Source organism: Coturnix japonica, chromosome 9 (assembly GCF_054131305.1).
Source record: "Coturnix japonica strain WE chromosome 9, WE-NBRP24, whole genome shotgun sequence".
Taxonomy (NCBI): Eukaryota; Metazoa; Chordata; class Aves; order Galliformes; family Phasianidae; genus Coturnix; species Coturnix japonica.
In genome coordinates, this window is record NC_140671.1 from 15,717,226 (window position 1) to 15,731,896 (window position 14,671).

Sequence of the window (14,671 nt, forward strand, 5' to 3'; positions counted from 1 at the left end):
AAGGATGTGAGGAGCTTAGTATTATTATCACTTTGTGACTTTGTTTTCCTAACGCTCATTAGTAATCATTAAATGAGCAAACTGAAGTGGAGGTTCTTAAATAATACTAATATTTTTTTCACAAGGAGAGTAATGTAGGTTGTCTAATAGAAGCATGGTTTTGCTTCTGTAGGTTTGTAGTGCAACTAGTTCTAGAGCTCCTGTGGATCTTGAAGAGATCATACATTTACTAAGACTGTAAAACGGTGCTAACTACCGAAGTGTTAGAACAGTTCAGTGTGTAGTAGGTGATGTTCACTGTTCATCTGTTCTTCTTTTAGGAAAGACTTGTTGCCCAGCTGGAGGAAAAGGAGCGTAATCTTCAAAAGTGGCGTGAGGAGAGAGATCAGTTAGTAGAAGCTTTGGAAGAACAGCTCAAAAGTTTGTCTTTAAATGAAAGCTTGGAGCAGATGAAACACTCTCTTCGGGAAAAGGAAAAGAGTGAAATGGAGAAAGTGCAACGTATAGAATCGTAAGTAACCACTGAGTTAACTTAGAGCCCTTTGAGAATGAACTAGAGTTAAAAATAGTTAATGGGAACATCCCTTCGACTTAATGCATCTGCATGCTTATCAATGGCCAAACTACTACTTTAGGATGCTTTGGTATGCTACTTGAGTTCCAAGGGAAAACAGGAGTGTGCAAGGAAATAAAGAATAATATGGGGATTGCTGGTGGTTTTGTTGTACATCCCTCAGAATAGCATCTGAATAATTTATTGCTTCAGCATCTGATTATGAGAAGCAAGCTGAAATTCAAAAGTAATTGTTTAAATCTTGTCACTGGTCTAGATAGATTTAAGAGTCTATTTACAAATAGAAACCAACAGGCAGGGCATGGATTAAGCTGTAATTGCTGTTTCCATGAGATGTGTAACAGTAATGTTCTTTGTGTCTTTATTTTTAACATAAGGCTAGAAAATATTCTTTCTGAGAGTTCTGCCCTTGTACTGAATTTGAAAAAAGATTTGCAGAGGAAAGAAGAAGAGTATGCAGATCTAAAAGACAAACATTCTGATGCTGAGAAACAAATTCAGCAACTACAAAACGAGGTTTGTAGTCAACTGAGATATTTTTTTCTGTAAGATAATGCTTGGCTTTCTGCTGTTAAAACTTCTCAAACTTTAACTATGAAGCTGGAAATTTCACACTAGTGTGGCTAGCAGCAAATCTTAGGTAAAGTTGCCATTGAAGCTCTAGAGGGGACCAGAAGTTAAAACATGGTTTCGCATAGATAATGAACAGAGGAAAGTAAAGTTGGTTGGTAGTCTGGAATAAGGTTTGTGAAGAGAATAGCTAATCTGCCTCTGGAGGGGACTTGTTATTATCTCTACGTTACTGGTGACTTGCCATTGGTATCCGTGGTAACTCCAAAGCCTAAAACCTAAGTCTTGTGAAAAAACGCTGATAACTGGGAAGAATGCTATTTACTTGAAGAGAAATAGACTAATTTCCAGAGGCTCTTTAATATAAGCGTGTATATTTTTTTTCTTCAATTTCAGCTTCAGTGATGTTAATAGTTAAAATTTAATTATTAAACAAGTAGATATTTTAAAACCCATTTTGCAGGATCTTAGTCTGAAAGTTTATTGGGTGTGCTTGGGGTGGAAAATTGAAGCTTAAAAATGAATTCATGTCTTCCTTGGTAACCTTGCACTTGCTGTCGTTTTCCTACTCAGCACTTGTTTGTGAATTCCTCTTTATTTAACAAAGAAGTATTTGGCCAGGTTGGATTACAGAAGTCTTTTAATGAACCGTGAGCTGTGCTTACATTAAAGGTGTCCACGATGCGTTCTGTGGAGGAATCCCTCAGGAACAGGATGGATGAACTTGAAAGGATTAATAACCAGTTTAAGGATGAGCTGGATTATAAAGACTATACTATCCAACAACTTAAACAGGTATTTTTCTTGCTCTTAACTTTTATTAAATGAATGATGCATGTTTTCCAAGCAACAGGGAAAAGGTGAAAAAAAAAATTGGAGCAAAATGAAAGTGGCCAACTGAAATTAGTGGTAGACCATGAAAGATATTCAAATAATTAGTCACTACAGAGCACTGGCAGATTGCTTTAAATACAATAATCTGCATAGTAAATACATATGTAATACATGCATGTAACCTGATCTTGTTGAGTGACATCACGATATGTTAATTGAAATGTCTTACCATAAACTCTTTTTATCAGCTTGAGTCCTTATTTATGCTATATGAAAAACTTATTAATACTAGGCTGTCTTAAAAATTCTGCTTGTTTCTACTGTGTATGCTTTTCTATCATCATGAAATATAGGAGCTGGAGGAAAAGGACCATAATCTTCAAAAGTGGCGTGAGGAGAGAGATCAGTTTGTTGAAGCTTTGGAAGAACAGCTCAAAACTTTGGCTTCTAATGCCATACAAAAAGAGACAGAAATAGCAGAACTGAGACAATCTGCCTTAAAGGATTCAAGCAAGGTCAGCTCTCCTTTCCTTCTACCTGATTAGCTACCCATAAATTCTGTAAAACTCCTGTACCTGCTCTTTGTATTCTGGGTGTGGTTCTGTTCTTGAACACTGTTGTATTGACATCATGTGCAACTAACCAAAAAAAGCGCCAGCTTTTATTTTTGTTCTTCAGAAACAGAATTTCTGTTAATTACTAAAATTTCAATTTTTTCAGTAGTTCAGATAAGCAGATGTCAGTTTGATGCTTATGATCCTACAGTCAGACTGGACATCTGTAGCTTTTTCCGATAATTCACAGCATTTCCGGATCCCAAGCTAGGCTCAATACTCAGATGGTAGTTCTGTCTCAGGTTTCTTACTTTCTTTGCTTTCTCTGAGGTAGTATCTACAATGGCATGAAAAGACAGAAGGGGATGTGGAGAGAGATTAAGGGAAGCATCAAAAAGCAGAGGGGGGATGATCTGTGGAAGTTGCATTTCTTATTTCAACATCCAGCTTTTAATCAGGATAGCCAATCTGAGCCGTAGCATAGAATTTCAGAAGCTAAACAGAAGACTAAATGAGTTGTGCTCTTTTGAGAATGTTTGGATTCACTTTCTCTGAGAAGAAAGATGTTCTCATAGCAAAACTTCCCCTACAACTGCCGACTTTCTCACAGTACCGAGGATTTGGGAACAAATAAAAGCTCGGGTTATTATATCTTAAGAGAGATGAAGGCTGAAGCACATAAGTAAAATAGAAAAATCAAAATATATTGTATTACAACTTCCCAGGCAATTCTGTGACTACTGCACTTGTAACAGTGACCGTACAAATCCGTGAAATGTTACTGTTCTTGAATAGTTAAGTGTTCTAGCCTGTAATTCTAAAACTGATGCTACTAAGTAATTGCAATACTGCTTGTGTGTGTTAATTCCTTTTGCCAATCCCACAACTCAGCAGTTTTTACTGTTTATTAGGATAATGCAACTGTGATAGAAGAGTTAAGAAAAGAACTGGCTGACAAAGATGACTTTATAAAGGAATTAAAACAACGCATTAACCACAGTAGCCCTCAGTGTTTGCCAGAAATACCTTTACTTGAAGAAAGACAAAGTAGAAGGAATGACTCTGTAAATGAAAAGGTATGATTATATTTATAGAAAGTAAGTACTTAACATCTTGTTAACCCCTTTTTGTTCTTCTGTTTTCCTAGGAGATACTGGAGCTGGAATCATTTTTCTTGGCATATAGTCCTTTAACTACATATTCAGTGATGAGTAATTGTTGGTTCTTTTTGTCTTCCACTCAAGCATGAGCTCTCATCTTCTCAAAAATATTTTATTTACTAGAACCCCATCTCTCTGTGTACATTATGGAACTTTTCCATGCAGTTTTCCATGTATTCGTATGTGGATGCTGAAGATTAGGCAGAGGTTTAGCCTTTGGTGTTCTAACATAGCAGCTGTGAGCGTGCAGAGTATGGGGGGAATGGATGACAAAACGACCAGCGTTACAGATTTTGTCCCTAAATAATGTCTCACTTTCTCTCTTTTGGAGGCAGAATACTGCCTGAGACTGTTAGTGAGACCCAGTAGGGTGTATCTGAAGATCACACAATGAATAGATGTTACTACCTTCCCACACTTGTGGTGTGTTTCAGCTTACGTGTTCATGTGGCGTCTGAGCTTGAGGTTTTACACTGTAACTTTAGAAAACTCGAGATATTTTGGAGGTCTAATGCATAGCCTAATCTTTACTCCTTTTAAATATTTACAGCCTAGGAAACAACAAAGCAAAACTAAAACTGGAGAAAGTATTCCATTAAGATGCAAAGCTGAAGACAATTATTTGTCACGTCGATGTACTAGGAGCCTCACTTCATTAAATGAATCTGAGGTTAGTATGAAACTTCAGATCTGAAAATGTTGTGATTGTATTGCTTTTGATAAGGAATGAGTAGGAAAAGATCTCATGTTCTCTAAACAATTTCCAAGTTTTAATTTATTTATCCCTTTCAAGGTGATCAGATCACCTGTTTTTATAGCCTTTGATAGGAATAAAAGCTGTTGAAACAATTGTGTGATGAATTTTTGTCAGGTGCTGTTGAAAACTCTCCTCATGTTAATGCTTATGAAGTGACTCATGATTAGATAAGTTACTTGGAAAAAATTCATGGAGCCACTGAAACGGGCACAGCAAATTGAATTTATTTTCTTCCTCTGCAGGATTTCTGGATATTGTTTTGTTAGCAGATGATGTTAATCATTCCTATATAAGTTTTTAATTGCTAACTTTCATAAAATAGCAGTTACATATATTTTAAAAACAAAGTATTTATTAACCAACTTAATTCTTGGAAATACAGTGGGTGGTGATACTCCATTCAGATTCTTAGCAGAGCCTGATAAAGTGGCTCTGACTACTTTTTGTCTTTCTACAATCTTTGGTAACTTTTTGAGAGGAAGAAGACTCCCCTCAGGGGGTTGGAACAGTGTAAGTAGTAAAAGCTGCTAGTCTGTGTTTGGGACACTGGAGTTTGCTAGTTACTAGCAGCAGTAGAAGCAGCCATCTCCCATTTTCTGATGTCCCCAGCAGCCTGTCTTCCATGTGTTCAACCAGCATCTGAACTCATTTTTGATATGCTAGCTGAATTCCTGCCATAGAGAAGGAGGAGTCCAGGTGATCTCAGTTCTGACTTTGTTGTTCCTGTTGAGAAAAACAGGATTGGGTGGATTGTGAACAGTAAGTGCTGCTGGGGAAATGCATACTGACATTTCCCTGTCACTTAGCTGTGCATTTGCTGCCATTTGACCATGAGCAGGTACATGATAGCCTTCAGCTTAAGTACGGTGTCATTGCTTGAATGTCTGTATTCTCTCCAGGGAAAAGATAGCAATGGAGTTCTTTAATGACTTGCACTGGGCTTGCACCTTGCCAGCTGGACCTTACTTATGTAAATAACATCTCTAGTGTAGAAGAGGAAGGGCAAATTCCCTAAGATTAAGCTGGAAGTTAATCGAACACTTGAATCAAATGCTCCTGTTCCTGCCCAGTTCTGACACAGCAGAGTTGAGATGAAGAAAATCGTGTCAGTTCTACAACCATTCTCTATTAAAAAAAAGTGTAGTTGTCTGTGCCCTTGAGAAAAAATGACTTGTAAAGTATCAGGCTCAGTTTAACATGGAGAACTTTTTTTGTGATCATAGATTGGAAATAATTTTAAATGTAACAAGTTCTAGGAAAGAGGGGTAAAACTCTGCTGTAACTGAAATAGACTCCTTCTGTTACAAGTGTTTTTACAGCAGGAAAATCAAATGCTTACATATCCTTTTCCAGATGCTTTATAGCTTTTTAATCTCATGGCTACCTTAACACTTGCACTTAAAATTCTTCTGTGCTATCAGGAGCATTTGGAAACTGTCCTCGACTCTTCTGGAGTGTCCGCAGAAAATGGCAAAACTAGTCGGTTCCCAAAACCGGAGCTGGAAATCCCACTGACACCTCTGCAACCTGATAAGATGGAGATAAAGCAGCACGGCAGCATGATACCTTTAGGAGTGAAAACGCCTAAGGCAAAAAAGAAAAGAAGTGATGACATGGATGAGGTATGACCTAGACCCAACAGAAAACAAAATATCTGATGCCTTTTTACCATTCTCATTTAAGCATTAAAAAAATGCTATTTCTACCTCAGTAAAGTAGTTGAAGAATTTAATCAATGAACTGCTTTAATGAACAAAACTAATAGCCAAGCTCAGTGATAATGGTTTAAGAGAAGGGAATTTCTCTTAACTCCATTGTGTATTTTCTTTGAAACCTGTAGACATAAATCAGCTTTTTAGACATCATGAGATGTCTAATACTGATATCTTAATGTCCTGTTTTTATAATTGAATGCTTATTTATTATTTGATTTACAGTGGAATAGTTACCACTAGCAGATACTTCCCTACTATTAGCAAAAGTGTTTAAAGTGTTCACTTTTGTGACATCAATTGTACTTTCAAAAAGAATCATGGCTGAAACTTGTCTTATTTTCCCAGGATTTTGTGAAAAATGAGAACACGAAAAATACAAAATCTGTCATGGCTTTTAATTCACCCTCTGCAAGTGACGAGCAAATGGTTGTTTTTTGTTCTAGTTTTGATGCTAGCTTGGGACTTCCTGTAATTGTGTGGTCACACGAAAGAAGCAGTGTCGTATCCTTATGTGTATACCTGAATGGGAATCTTACATGCTTATGAGCTCTTCCTATTAAATTCCATAAGCTCACCAAAGGGCAAGTCAGTCTGTCCCCAGAGCGTGTAATGGCTGTACTGTGTAATGATTTGGAGGGAAGGATATTGCACACTGAATAGTTGGGAAGAGAAGCTTTAGTGTATTATCGTGTGCTTTTGTAAGTGAAGCCCTTGTATTAAACTAAGGTTCATATCATTAATATGCATGGCAGTTATTAAAAACAGATGTTCGCATGTGATAGCAGTATCCTTGGCATGGTCAGAGTATGAGTAGTAGATTTTTCCCATCTGTTGTCTTCTGTTTTGTATGTTTGTTTGTTTTATGTAATTAGAACAGCTTATGTAAGAAACAACTCCACAGCTTGGGAGCTACTTTTAAAGAAACTACTGCCTTATTAAGAAACTTTAAGAAACGTATGCCTTGAAATAGCTGAGATTTTGACAACTCCCTAAAGGGTATAAAATTGTCTACATTACTTGCCGTTGTGGTATCATCAGCATAATGAACAGAGGTGTCAGTAGTAAAGCTCAAAATGTCAACTTAAAATAACGTTGAACTAAAATGAAGTTTAAACAATGCTCTTGTTTCACATGTTCACATCTCTGTTGAACAGAAATCCGGAAAAGACTAATTCCTGAGAAAGCGAGTACATGCTTCAAGACTGACTAAAAAGAAGGATGAAACACTGCAAAAAGTTGGAGATTTTATTCAAAGCTCTCCTTCTATTATACACTCTAAAGGTTGGTGTAGAATAAGTTTTATTCCATGTTTTCTAGACATTGTAGAATGGCTTGTTTCTGCTGTAGGCTATTAATGTATGTGTTCTTAGAGAACTTGTCTGCCATGTTAAGTTGTCCTTTGATTTATGAAGTAAATGCATTTATTCGTCTCTTCAGAGATTCATTATTACATTTGTGAAAACCTACAAGTATACAGAGAAAGTTGGTTCTGTCTTGTGCTTCTGTCAGCACGAAAGTTAGGCCTGTTGTTTAACTCCTGCTGAAGTTTCTGACTTCCAGCGACTTCTGAGCCATGATTGTCTTTCATACTCCATTTTAATGCATGCTTTAAGCTGCCGTACCTGAACCTATAAACAGTTTCAGCTATAGAAGCAATAAAGAACCTCGATGAACAAATACAATTTCTGAGTATTTTCACTTAAATTTTACGTGTCATTTATAAACCAAGTTTGTTACGAAGCTTTTTTTGCATTCATTGATTTAAAGACTCACAAAACCAGTAAGTTGATTGGTTTATGTATCAAAACAAATTTCTTCTAGCCAAGAAGCTGATGTCAGCAGTAAGTTCTCCTAAATCAAACGAACCTGAAAGTCTCGAAGAAGGAGAGACTAAGCCAAAACAATGCAAAAGGAAGCTGTATTCCACTGTCGTTTCTGGCCCTCTAGATATACCTGCTTCTTCGGTAAGCGATTATACTGTAGTCTTGGCTTAAAATAAACTACTAAGGAGTCCAAACAGACTGGAGGTTTCATCTATTTGCAGGAGGAGGTTTAAAGTACTGAGGTATTTCTTTATTCTACCAAGTCATTCTTGTTGGTCTTCCTGCTGTTCTGTTTTAGTTTGTCCTCAAAGATCTCTGTGTTTGGCTGGCTTACAGTTTACTAAGTAGGTGATGTAGCAATCACGGAGATGTCTTCTAATTTGGAATCATAGATAATTTCAGTGTGTCGGAGTGGGATTATTCTACTACACGCTTTTCTAGAGCACAACTTAGACAGCTTTTTAGGTATGCTTAAACTATGATCTCCTGTCTAAGCCAACTTGCAAAGGATCTGATGTGCCAGTTTCATGACTCTGTCGGCAGCTATTGTGCTAAGAACATTCTTGCTCTGTTGGAACTGCATCTTTTAATTATATTAGAGTCCTTTTTCTGTTCAGCAAAGTGATCATTTGCCCATACTGTAATATCCCTCTGAATTTTTTGATGATTTGATGAATGATAGGGGCAGAAACCAAAATGTTATTTTTTTTTGTTAGAGGATGAAGAAGATGAGAATTTCTTTTCTCACTGTAGTTCTGAGAACATGGAACTGAACCGAGAACTGAAATTCTGGGCAAGTCATAGCTACAGGGATTTAAAAATGTTTTCTGAACGCTTCATGTTTCACAAAACAAGTATTATAATACTCTTTTGAAAACAAGTATTTCAAAATGAAAGCTGCCTTCAGGCTTTCCTCAGATGTGTGTGCTTTTTTAAGATAAACAGGATTTTGTACATTCTCCATATTTGTTCCTTGTGATTAAGCTGCATTAAAATGATCTCGGTATCCCATAGTTTTCTGAATAAAATATAATAAGCAAATGCCATTCTGAAATCCATTTAGGGGAAGAAATATGTTTGCGTGGGTCAAGAAGAGCTTGTCAGTCTTGTGTGAAAACATGAGTAACTTTTGAAATGTTTTCTTCAGGAATCTGAGGAACAAAAGAAGGAAAGTGATCATCTGATCATCAAGCGACGGCTGAGATCCAGAACAGCTAAAAAACCTTGAAGAAGCATGTTTGTTCCCCTTTCTCAGGACATACTTTTATCGTATTATTAAAACTGGTTGTTAATAAACAGTAACAGTTACTCCGTTGTGTTCTTAAATTTGTATATAGGTGTACAGTGTCTCTCTGACAGTTTCAAACTGACTCCATTGAGGCTGAAATAAATACAAGCTTTCTTAAACTGGGTTTGGATTTTATTGTGGTTAAGGGTTTATTTATTTTTGTCTTGCCTCCCCTGTATAGGAACAGTATCTCTAGGACTGATTGCTATTTACCCATTGTGCAGTAATAACTGTACTTGTTCAGGATGGCCTGGCTTGCTTTTTTCACGTGACTGGTGTACTTAGCAGAACTCTGGCAGAGAGAAGAGCATGAATACACATTAATATTTATGTATACTTAATTTTTGGGCCTTTTTAAAGAATTTTCTTTGGAGAGAAGATGGTGCCAATTCCTCTGTGTGGAAGAAAGGTGCTTTCCCTCACTTGTGCAAGTTCAGCTTTAAATTAATAATCTTAGAAAAATAAACCCAATACATTTGGGGGGAATTCTAATATCCCAAATACTGTTCTCCCCCTCAGTGAGCTTTGAACCTTTAGATGCTGTTGGATGAATTAGCTGAAAGGTTCTCAGCTGGCAGTATGTCCTTGTGTTGTCTCCAAGTCCAATAGTTCCTATAGATTCAATTGCTCAGGAGGTAAAAACATGGATGAAAGCTGACTTGGGTGAATATTTGAGAGTTTGATGGGAGTGAATTGCCTTAAAAGCAGCTGGTGATAGAACAATATTCTGATTGTATTTAAAAAAACCCACAATCATACTATTTGTTGCTGTGCCGTTATCTTTCTCCTTGCTTGTAGGCTTGTGAGATCCAGGTTTGCAGAAAACAATCTGTGAAAAATCATGGGAATCATGTGGTTTTATGCTCAGCAATCTCATTAAAAACTTGAACTGACTTTTAGAAGCTTTTCTCCATGGTGTTAGCTGGACAAATCTGCATGTGGATGTCAACATGGAGGCTTTTATTGACCTGGAGTAGAAAACAGCATTCGTACCTACCAGGTGAGATGGGCAGCTACTGCACAGGTACACAGAAGAAACTGATGGAAGCATAAGTACTTGAAATCACCCTCCCTCCTATTTATTGACCTATGTATGTGAATGCCGTGCATGAATGCCTCATAGCCAGATGTCAAAATGGAACAATGCTGCCTGAAGTGGTTGGTGACAATATGGAAGACGGTTCTGATTAGCTGCAGTTTGCAAATTACTTGCAAATATTTCATATCCAGAAGACTGCAATTTATCAGCCATGCGATATTGGAGGCAAAGTCATTGCAGGGGATGGGAGTGATCTACTTGTTCCAGAAGATGTTAATAGAGCTCTCGTTGCTACTGGGTACATCATGATACACACTTAATTACACTACTTTTCAAATGGTATTTTTATTATGAGAACAGCCTCATTGCTGCCTGCTGCTGCATGGGAAAAGTAGTTGCACACTTGGTATAATTATATGTGGTTCTCTGCTGCAAAACTGACCTTTTACAAAATGTCACATGTGGTGTTTGGTGAGTCTCAGGCTTGCCTAATTTCTGTGCATTTTCGTAAGGCACAGCAAGTGCAGAAAACAGGTTGCTTTGTTTAGGGAAAAGAAAAACCAACCACAAATGTTTAGCTGACTTGCGGAATCAAACTCTATAATCCAGAGATGGGTTGTAAAGCAGGTATGTTTATTCCAGCGTTGCGCAGCGCCGGGTGCAAGGGGGATAGCTCCTCCAAACCTGCACACCGACTTGTAAAGCCGTGATACAGAAAGCAGGCAGAAGAAACATCCTTCAAATCCAGAAGGTAAACTCCACCTATTCATTCCTTAACTGGGTTAATAAAGTGCATGGATTTGCCACCACTGAGTGTATGCATTCAACAATTCTATTACTTGCCTTCAAGTGTTGTACCAAACTACAGCACTTGCTATCAAAAATTTTTGCAAAATTGGAGTCCAAACTCCAGAAAGTCTTCTATCCTTCTACAGTTATGTATCCTTATAGGGTACCACTTTACCCTGACTGGGCAATCTCTTGCTTTTAACTTCTATTCAGGGCTTCATGTTTGGCCCTGATGCCCACACCCCTAAGTGCATCATGTTTGATATTGCTGTGACTCCTGGGGTACAACATTGTTTTTCCCCATTTGTGCTAATGTCAGACTTACAGTTTTTAAACAGTCAATATTGTTGGACCCTTAGCTCCAGTTTTATTAAATTTCTTGCCAGAGCAACCTGGCAGGTACAAGAATTTCTGTATTCCTACTTAGTTCGTATTTAATTAATCCAAAAAAAACGTAAACCTTTTCTTGTTGGGCAGTAGCTTCTATTACTGTTACAAAACCATCTATGAGTAGTAAGAAGCACCCATATCCACCAGAAAATAAATCTCTTTATCTTGCTTCCCTAGATGCAATTTCCCGTTGCAGTTTGCACACTGCTTTCCTTTCAGTGGGGCGGAGCCCTCCCTGGGCACTTCAAGCCCCCACTCCCCCCACCTCTCCCTGAGGGGATCTCTGGGTCCTACGGCCCTATTCTGGCACCACAACAGTAACAGCTGTTATTATCACCAATTCCCTTACTATCTGTTTGTCAATCAGTTTTGTTTTGTTTTCATATCGTTCACCTCTTTTCAGTCCTGACATCCCTGTTATACCTTGCCAGTCCTTCCTCCTCCAGCCTGTGTCTGTCCCAAACTTTCTCACTTTCCAAACTCTCATCATTACAAAAACTACTAACATCCTATTTCAGTTTCACCTCCTTCTCTCCAGGTGTCCAGTGCTAACACTGGGATTTCAGGTTTCCTATGTCTCTGCACATGAAGGCTATTCTCACTTCCATTGCCCCCTCCTCCCCACCTCCCCCCTTTGCTGCTTACAGCAACAGTCTCTGTACCCGGCTCTCTCTCACTCCAAGAGTTCTTGCAAGGGGGGGGAAACAATACAGGGGGTTGCTCTCATACCAGCACACATAAACTCACTTTCTCTTTAACCCTTTTTCCTTTGTACACAATTTCACTATTTGTACCTTCAGTTACACTTTGACACACCCTCAATTATACTTTCTGTATACCAATAGCAATTACACTTTCTTATACCATCAAAGCAGTTTGTCCCATTCCCTTCAAAACCCACAGATCAAACAGTACAATTTTTCAGTTTCCACAAACACCCTTAATATCATATAACTTTCCCTTAGCAATCCATATCATTCAGTTCCTTGGGCTGTTCCACCCTTATCTTTATGGCCTTATTTCATGTTTTTCTTGATTCCCAATTTCATCTTTATCCCCTAGTTTTAATACAGTATTCTCAAAAAGTGGTACTGTCATCCCGGTTCTCTCTACCCCTGTTATCTTTAAGGCCTCATTTGTTAATTTGAGTCCTGACACCTTACGGGCCAGTGATGAACGAGCTGTCCCAGTATCAACTAAAACCACAACTTCTTCCCCCTCAGGTCCCACTTTTATATTTACCAGGGGGTCCTGATGGGACCAAAGTTTTGAAAGCCCCAGAAATTGATCTAATTGTTCTGCTACTCTTATAGAATCTTCGATTAAAGATTTCATTTCCTTCTTAAAATTTCTAATTTCTCCACTAGTGAGTGGGGAGTTTACATAGCATATTTGTCCTTGTCCCAATGGGACCTCCCATAAGGGGTACACTGAGGTGCTGGTACAGCTAGTGTCTGGGAGAGGAGAAATTTTTATGTCCCTTTTACATTGTTTTAATTCTCTCCTGAGCCCAGCATGCCCCTCTTTTCTGTGAAATGTCCCTGTGTGCTTTACCATTTCCTCTTACTGGGGCAGTGCCTGTCTCCCTTTGTGCTACATTGGGGTTATATGGGGGGGAGATTCTCAGGAGGGTCCCATTGATTAGTTCCTTTTTCTAATTCCTCTCCTTCCTGGTCCAGGCCTTTTTCTTTTTACTAATAACAGGCTGATTTCTTGTATCCAACAGGCAGCATATTCTGATTCCTCCTTTGAAAAGGGGTTTTGTTCTTTACATATAAATTCGAGATCTGACAAACCCAACCTTCATCAGATCCATATTTTGGCCAAATATTGATTTTCCCTGTAGTGGATCTCTAGGCCATATCTAACACAATATTTAAACATCTTTTCCCTATCCTTTTTCCTGGTTTTGGGATCATTTTAACCCGTCCTCCAACTTATATACTAACCACCAATGATTACATTATTTGATGAGGGTGTTCTTGCTTAGAGTCCCTCCCGGTTCCCCAGCAATATCCCTCTGATATGCCAATATACATCCTAAGGGATTTTCTTAGGTATCTCTTTCCCTTATGTTCCTACACACAAGAGGAGGGGGAGCAATGGTTCAAAAACAAATTTTGTAAAGTTAACATGTTAAAGCGGAGGTAACACAACCCTATTGTTTCTCTAATCTGGATCATTATCACATTTAAACCGCTGTATTTTCTACAACAAAAGCAACAGGGTCTCGGTACTAATTGTGGTTTGCCTTTTGTGGGCTTTTACCCCGCAGGGTCATCTGCTTCTGTCTTTAGTGAAAGGACTCTCCCTCAGCAATCCCAGACCCTGGAGGTTGATGAGAGAGTCCGGGGAATGGGAGATTTCCCTTTAGTCAGGGAAGAGGTGGTCTGTGAGTGCCTAGGAAACATTAAGGTCCATAAATCCATGGGACCTGATGGGGTGCATCCGCGGGTGCTGAGAGAGCTGGCGGAGGTCGTTGCTGAGCCGCTCTCTGTAATCTATCAGAGGTCTTGGAGAACTGGGGAGGTGCCTGAAGACTGGAGGACGGCCAGTGTCAGTCCAGTCTTCAAAAAGGGCAAGAAGGAAGACCCGGGTAATTATAGGCCAGTCAGCCTCACCTCTGTCCCAGGGAAGGTGATTGAACAGCTTGTTCTGGATGCCATCTCCAGACAACTGGGTGATAAGGAGGTTATCAGCAGTCCTCAGCATGGGTTCACCAAGGGGAGGTCATGCTCGACCAACCTGGTGGCCTTTTATGAAGATGTCACTAGCTGGGTGGACAGGGGGCGGGGCGGTAGATGTAGTCTACCTTGATTTCAGTAAGGCTTTTGATACTGTCCCCCATGACATCCTTATAACAAAGCTGAGGAAGTATGGGATAGATGAGTGGACGGTGAAGTGGGTCGAGAATTGGCTGACTGGCAGAGTGCAGAGGGTTGTCGTTGGTGGTGCGGTGTCTGGCTTGAGGCCTGTAACTAGCGGCGTCCCCCAGGGGTCTGTGCTGGGTCCGGTCTTGTTCAACATCTTCATCAACAACCTTGATGAGGGGATAGTGACCACCCTCAGCAAGTTTGCTGATGACACGAAGTTGGGAGGATTGGCTGATACACCTGAAGGCTGTGATGCCATTCAGCGAGACCTGGACAGGCTGGAGAGCTGGGCAGTAAGAAACCGG

At 39.1% G+C, this 14,671-nt stretch overlaps 1 long non-coding RNA gene across 2 annotated transcripts; it reads left to right on the forward strand.

The window, feature by feature from the left end:
* Nucleotides 1-4,252: 4,252 nt before the first annotated feature.
* On the forward strand, nucleotides 4,253-7,419 carry LOC146759696 (uncharacterized). Of its 2 annotated transcripts, none has more exons than XR_014932013.1 (3): nucleotides 4,253-4,362; nucleotides 6,510-6,590; nucleotides 7,319-7,419. It is a non-coding gene; the product is annotated as an uncharacterized LOC146759696 (long non-coding RNA). The 2 variants fall into 2 exon arrangements; XR_014932014.1 differs by lacking the exon at nucleotides 4,253-4,362 and adding an exon at nucleotides 5,891-6,071.
* Nucleotides 7,420-14,671: the final 7,252 nt, after the last annotated feature.